General features: G+C 36.6%; 1 long non-coding RNA gene across 1 annotated transcript in view; it reads left to right on the top strand.

Annotated features, from left to right (window-relative positions):
• Window positions 1-2,601, top strand: part of LOC118765110 — a 22,488-nt gene extending 19,887 nt beyond the window's left edge. The window contains exon 3 of the long non-coding RNA XR_005000958.1: window positions 2,590-2,601. This is a non-coding gene — a long non-coding RNA (uncharacterized LOC118765110). The remainder of the gene's footprint in view (window positions 1-2,589) is intronic.
• Window positions 2,602-7,500: the final 4,899 nt, after the last annotated feature.

The raw sequence follows: 7,500 nt of genomic DNA on the forward strand, positions 1-7,500 counted from the left end.
CACACACATACACACACGCATATAAACTCGACGAAAGTATATAAAATATAAAAGCCCCAAACCTGAAAAAAAAAACCCGCCTTATAACTCCACATGATATTTGTATTCGAATACAGCCAACGATCCGAGGAAGCTAAAAAATCCTCAAATAATACATGAGGATTTTTAACAAATTAGTTTATAAAAATAATAGCAAAAACAACAAATGTATAAAAATCAATATTTAAGCAAACAGTATATTGGCAAAAATGTGAAGAAACGCTCCTTACTAAACAAAACTGAAATAAAATAACCAAAACAAAACCTAAGCAATCAAATAAACAAGCCCAAAGAACTCTTTAATAAAAGGAACGTTTCAAATAAGTCAGTAGAGACCAACCAGTGCAATCGAGAATTATACGTCCATACTAATAGACACATTCACCGATTAATGGCAGTTCTTGCCTGATGATCATTGTAGCATGAAACTTGTGTTACCAAAATGGAATTCAGTCGTGTTTGTGTGTGGTGAGTCTGTGTTTATTTGCGTGTGCTTGATGACGTAGGCTTGCCCGTTTCGCACTCCTTGGATTCTAGGTTAAATGCCATTTATAATTGATTCAAGTCAGTCCATGCTACGTGAGTGGAAGTGTTGAGGCGGGAACTTTATACAAGTCCGTCTGAAGGATCCTATTTTCAATTCAAATGTCCTGATTGATCATATTGCATCAGACTAATTCGGTATGAAAATTACGTTCAAGATACACACACGTGTCTTAGAATTCTCACTCCTTCGCACGTCAGTCCAATACAGAAGCAAGAAATTACGACGAAATAACCTGATGTGCAAAAGCGACACATGTATGCAGGTAAAACACCTAGATGGGGCAGCCAATGCAGACACTGTAAAGTCAATCCGAAGAATGTCTTTTATATCAAAAAATGTCATCACAGTATATGTGTCTATGCGGTACGATGTCATGACCAAAACATTATACAATGTTATCTGCTAGAAAGAAAATCTCCAGGATAACAATATTTGAATTTAAAATTCATTATTATCAATGGAAGCAGTATTAGTTCAAAATGGCATTCTCTATATATTAATCTAAATGTAGATTCCAGCTTCTTCGAAGTAATTCCACGGCCGCTGTTGAATGTTTTACGTCTGCTGTTGGTGTTCTCAGTGTGTTTTTTAGCGCTGTACGTCTGTACTTATACTTTCTCGAGACGAATACCGTAGTTGTATGACTTTCTGCAATATACCCACGTTAAGATATACAGAATGCTATTAGAAGTGATAGAGATGTAGAGGACGTAATAATTCATAATATGAAAGAATACATGTGAAGTGTTCCTGTAAAAACTCCAGAAAAAGATAAGCGTAACATGTTAGACACAGGAATCTGTGACCTAAGGAAAAAAAAAGCTGTGATCAGCACTGAAATTAAGTTACCCAACAGATGCTTACATAAGGCTAAATACTGGTGAAGAAGAATATAACTCTGCTGATCGAATGAATATTCTACAGATACTCTACCAGGACGAAAGCTTTAGATTTGATGTATGGATATGTATTGGGTTGTCCGGAAAGTTCGAGTCAATTTATAGTAGCTTACCTCTCGACTTATTTTAGAACATGGTTGCGTCTATAAAATAGGATTTGACTACACCTCCATTTAGAGCACAGTTTAAGCTATCTTTTCGTGGAAGAAGGTTAACCTGTGTTAATTCTGTAACCCTTTAAAATGGAAGATAAGAAAGTTCATTTTCAGCACTTGATGCTTTGGAAACCAGACAAAAATTGCTGCAGCTCGGCTGGGATGTGTTACCCCACCCTCCATATTCACCAGATATTGCTCCTTCGGATTTCCACTTATTCAGGTCTCTGCAGAATAGTCTTAATGGTAAAAATTTCAATTCCCTGGATGACGTAAAAAGATACCTTGATGGATTCTTAACCATGAAACCACCTCAATTCTGGGAAGAGGGTATTAAAGGAAAGATGGAGACGCATTGTGCAACAAAATGGTTCATATTTGGTTGATTAAAAATGTAATGGCAAGTATTTATTGACCTTTTTCTTTCCTTAAAAAATTGGCACGAACTTTCCGGACAACCCAATAACTAACTGTTCCAACATTAATCTTGAGAAGCCAAGTTTCATAAAACCACATAAAACACAGTTAATTAATTACAAATATAAATCATCAACGGTACAATAAAAATATGTAAAACATTTCAGAAATTTAGCATGCAATAAGTGTATACACTTATATATACATACAAATATATGTTTGTGAACAATTACGTTAGTCAAAACATATATTTATACGTGCAATGATATCCATATTTGTGCACATACATACGAGACCGCATACAAAGGTATTTTTTCTAGTGCTACTATGATGGCCCTTGCATCTTAGAATTGGCGGGTGTCACACCATCTCCATTCTTCACTGCACTGAAGAATGTTTCCGAGATCTCTCTTCGTATAATCTGAGGTCGCCTGTAATTGCGCGTGAATGTGGAAAGTTAAGGAGTAACGAATGAGATACAGGAGAGGGAATTGACAGAGATGACGGAAGTAGGTCGTTGGTGCTCAGGAAGAAGAGCGTAGTGGACAAATCCGAATCTTGGGCCACATCAGATTTAACAGAATGTAGATCAGAGAAAGTGCCATCAGCACACGCTGCGATAATGCCATCTAGCAGGAAGTCACCAATCCAAGGGAAGAATTAAGTTAAAGGCAAGAAAATTTGCTATGAGATTAGCGTTCTAGAGACGGCCGAAAACTTAACCGGTCTCAAGTACAACAACTGTCATCAACAGTTTACATTGAACTCTTCGAGGGCGCGGACCCTACATTTGAGTAACATGTGAGAATAGGCCCTCAGTAGATGAGGCTTTACGGAAGTGGAACGCGTGGTCATCACGGAGCGAAAAGGATTCAAAATGTTCAAGGCGGTCGTTAATGAGAGTCAACTTTCGGATGTTGGATCGAAGAGTGACAGTTAACATGCACGTGTACGTAATGGTGAAACAGGTGGAGTGGAAAGAGAGTTTTAGAGGAGATTTCCTTATGTAAGCAATGCGAAGTTGGACACAAAGTAAGAAGCAAAGGTGGAAGTTTCCTCTGCAGGGGAACTGCTTACAAACCTATCATGGCTGAACAGTGAAAGAAAGGTGGGTTTTGGAAATTTGGTAGGTATATCCTTTTGGAAAAAGATCAAAAGAATCAGCTGCAGTTAGGAATGTGCTTATGACCTGTGCAAAACACGGGAGTGGCTGTCACGTTTTAAATTATGGTTTTATGGGCGTTGTGGAGCTGGGTAAAAGCAGCCATACATGGAGTGTGCTTGGTTGTTCATATTAGGCAACATCACAAGATGGTTCAGCACTGAAACAAAGAAACTGTCAATGTAGCATGCTTCCCATTGTCGTGTGTGATAGTAAGAGAATCAAATCGAGAAATCCGATTTTCTATTAGAGCTCGCGGGATTGTCTCTATTGTAGAATCTGTGATGGGAATGACCTCAAGGCATCATGTATAATGATGATGTAACATGTTAATAAGTTGTAATAAACAACATGACAAGGCGTTGCATTGTTGGACGATCAAGTCGGAAAGACTCTTGTAAGCATATACTGTCGGCGGCTTCGAATTACTGTGTTACAATTAAATCCGTGTATATATATATATATATATATATATATATATATATATATATATATATATATATATATATATATATAGAGAGAGAGAGAGAGAGAGAGATACATACATAAATATATATATATATTGGGTTGGCAACTAAGATACCGCCGTTTTTTAAATCTAAAAGTTTTAAAAGCTTTAATATAAGATAACAACTAATTAATAGATAATGTATTCACCCTTGTTGTTTACAACTTCTTCCCAACGTTCAACAAGATTTTCAATACCTCGATTGTAAAAATCACCTGATTTTGACTCGAAAAGTTGATCCAACCAACCTCTCAATCCTGCACCAGTATTGAACGAAACTCCACGCACAGCATTTGAAAGAGATCGAAAGAGGTGGAAATCCGTTGGTGCCAAATCAGGAGAGTACAGCGGGTGTGACAGCACTTCCCAGCCTTGCGTTTGAATGGCTTCCTTGGTCATATTGACGATATGAGGGCGGGCGCTGTCGTGCAGCAGAAGAGCTCCATGCTGCCGATTAGATCTTTTCTCTTGAATAGCCGTGTTGAGTCGTTCCATCTGTTGACCGTTTGGTTCCGTTCAAGCAATGGATATCTTAATGGATAATCCCTTCCCAGTCCCACCATACGCACAACATCGTTTTATGCAGATGAAGATCTTGTTTCACGCGCGGTGTCGCTTGTCATTCCGGGGCTAAGCCATTCCTTATGCTGCTTCATATTGATGTACAGGCACCATTTTTCGTCGCCAGTAACGATTCGGTAAAGAAATCGTTGCTTGTATCCATGAGTTGAGCGGTGACAAGCAAGCAAACCAGCGGCTCGTTGATTTTTGTTGTTGCTACTTAAAGCATGCGGAGCCCATGCTCAATATTTCTGAACCTTTCCCATCGATAGAACATGCTTCTCTATAACAGTGTGGGATCATTCCGTTTTTTTCTGCCAGTTCCCTTGTCGTTTGACGAGAATTTTCGTGCAAAAGTTGGTTTAATCGCTCTTCATCAAACCCAACTGGACAGCCAGAACGAGGTGTGTCTTTGAGGTCAAAATTTTCATTTTTGAACTTGGCATACCAATCACGAGCGGTTCTTTCAGCTATAGCACCGTCTCCATACACAGCACAAATGTCGCGAGCAGCTTTTGCGGCTTTAGAACCTTGATTAAAAGCAAAAAGGAGGTGTCGAAAATGCTGGTTTTTCTTAACTTGACATTCCATTTTAATGATCTGAAAGTGAACAAAAATTAACTAAAGTTAACTAGAAAAAAAAAATAGATTCCAAAATTTAAAAACGCAATAGATTCCAAAATTAAAAAAAAACGGCGGGAACTTAGTTGCCAACCCAATATATCTATATACAAGTACAGAGGGCGATGAGTATTTGAGGACATTTCGTTTTTATTTCATTACGCCTTCAAATTATTAGTGCATCATTTTTTTCCCGATAACTCTTTCAAGATATCATGCTAACTCAAAGAATTAAAAGACATGCAGTCATAGTTGCTATACATGCAAACCAGAATGATTTAGAAATTAGGAACTTTCTAAATGTGGCAAGATCGGTTGGAATTGGACAATAGCCGTATCACAATTCACAAGGGCTTGATCCCTGTGAGTTCTCTGATTGCTGACCAGGCCTGCATACCCAAGCATTTCCTCTCACAAACTACACATATAACAAGCAACACTCTTTCATTTTCCGCAAATTCATTCTTTCTAAGACTTCTCTTGATCTTTTCATGCTTCATTTTCTCTCTTCTTGTATATATACAGGGGTTGGACAAAATAATGAAAACACCTAGCATCATAGCATCATAATTTTGAAATATCTATAAAATCGTTAAAAGCTTGTTTATTTTTATGTTTTTGATTCATTATTAGTGTTGCTTAATATGTTTTGATAAAATTGCTGTTTCTTTTCAGATATAATCAGAAAAAGGTAATTAAAATTCATTAAAATGACAGATCTATCGGACTTTCAAAGAGGTCACATTGTTGGTGCTCGTATGGCAGGCCCTAGCGTAACGAAAACAGTTGAAATGTTCGGTGTATCAAGAAGTACGGTCTCAAAAGTAATGATAGCCTTTGAGAAGGAGGGAAAAACCTCTCCGTCGAAACAAAACTCCGAAAAAAAACGAAACTTTCAGACAGGGACCGTCGAACTCTTACGCGAATTGGAAGAAAGGATCACGAAAGTACAGCTCCCAAAATTACTGCAGAGCTTAATGACCACCCCGAGAACCCAGTTTCCACAAAAACTGTTCGCCGAGAGCTGCACAAAGCTGGATTTCATAGGAGGGCTGCAATCAGAAAACCACTACTTCCAAAAGCAAATGTTGTAAAGCATTTAGAGTGGAATAAAAACCTACAGAATTGGGCCGTAGAGCAGTGGAAGAATGTTATTTTCTCGGACGAGTCATCCTTTACCTTATTTCCGACCATCAGCCGAGTATACGTGTGGAGACAACAAAAGAAGCATTTAACCCACACTGCTTTCTTCCAACGCAACCTTTCAGCATGATAATGCACCAATTCACACAGCTAAAGTTGTTACTGAATGGCACGAGGAACATTCTAGTGAAGTTCAACATCTTATCTGGCCACCACAGTCCCCAGATCTCAATATTATTGAACATTTATGGTGCCTTTTCGAAAAACAAGTAAGGATTCGATATTCTCCACCATCATCACTACAAGAACTGGAGACTGTTTTAGCTGAAGAATTGACAAAAATATATATAGTGAAGATTTAAATATATAAATATATATATATATTGTTATATTTCGGAATGGTCATTTTGCCAGTTTAGCCAATAAAAACACACGCACTATATATTTGGTGTTATTTTGCTTCAGTGTTATTTATTTTTTGCATTAATCTTAATCTAATTTAGGCCAGAGTTCTTTCGTCACACTCCTGTGACTGCATCAGTGGTCCTTTGTTTTCTTCTTTCTTTTTTGTGTCTCGCCTTACTAACCATCAGCCATTTTGTATTTCTATTGTATGTCTTCATTTGCGCATGCTTTATTGGGTAAACTGGCAAAATGACCATTACGAAATATAACAATATCTGTTTCAACACACGACTTCACATAAAAAATCTTGCACAACAAATATATAAACGTATATATATATATATATAGTGAGAGTATATATATGTATGTGTATATATGTATGTGTATATATATATATATATATATATATATATATATATATATATATATATATATATATATATATATATATATATATATATATATATATATGTATATATATATATTATATATATATATATATATATATATATATATATATATATATATATACACAAGCACTCTAGTATAATCCAGAGCCTGTCAAACCACATCAGATGATATGAAATACAGGAAATTGTGTAAGGTAAACAATCACACAGCATTTCATCCAATGGGTAAATACTGAGTTCGCTTCTTTGCATTTAATATAGTATACAGTGTGTATATTTCAGTTGTTAAAATAAAGATGAAGAATTGAACATCTACAAAACCTGTTTATTAGTCTTTTATATACTATATACTCTTTAGATTTCTGTCTGACACGTGTTTCTACTGCATAAGATATCTTAGGATGTGGTATCCAGTTGCATTCTGTCGGTTCAGTCGCATTGTAGTGTTATCCAAGACGAATGTAGCTATGCAGCTTTATAATGGGTGTTACTATTACGAGTCCTTGAAGACTGGATAGTACATCCTAGGATAATCAACACAGTAAAAACATGTGCTGGACAGAAATTTAAAGTGAATTTATTGTATATAAAACTGTAACAAGCTTTGTGGATGTGAAATTCTCCATCCTTGTT

Source organism: Octopus sinensis, linkage group LG10 (assembly GCF_006345805.1).
Source record: "Octopus sinensis linkage group LG10, ASM634580v1, whole genome shotgun sequence".
In the NCBI taxonomy this organism is placed as follows: Eukaryota; Metazoa; Mollusca; class Cephalopoda; order Octopoda; family Octopodidae; genus Octopus; species Octopus sinensis.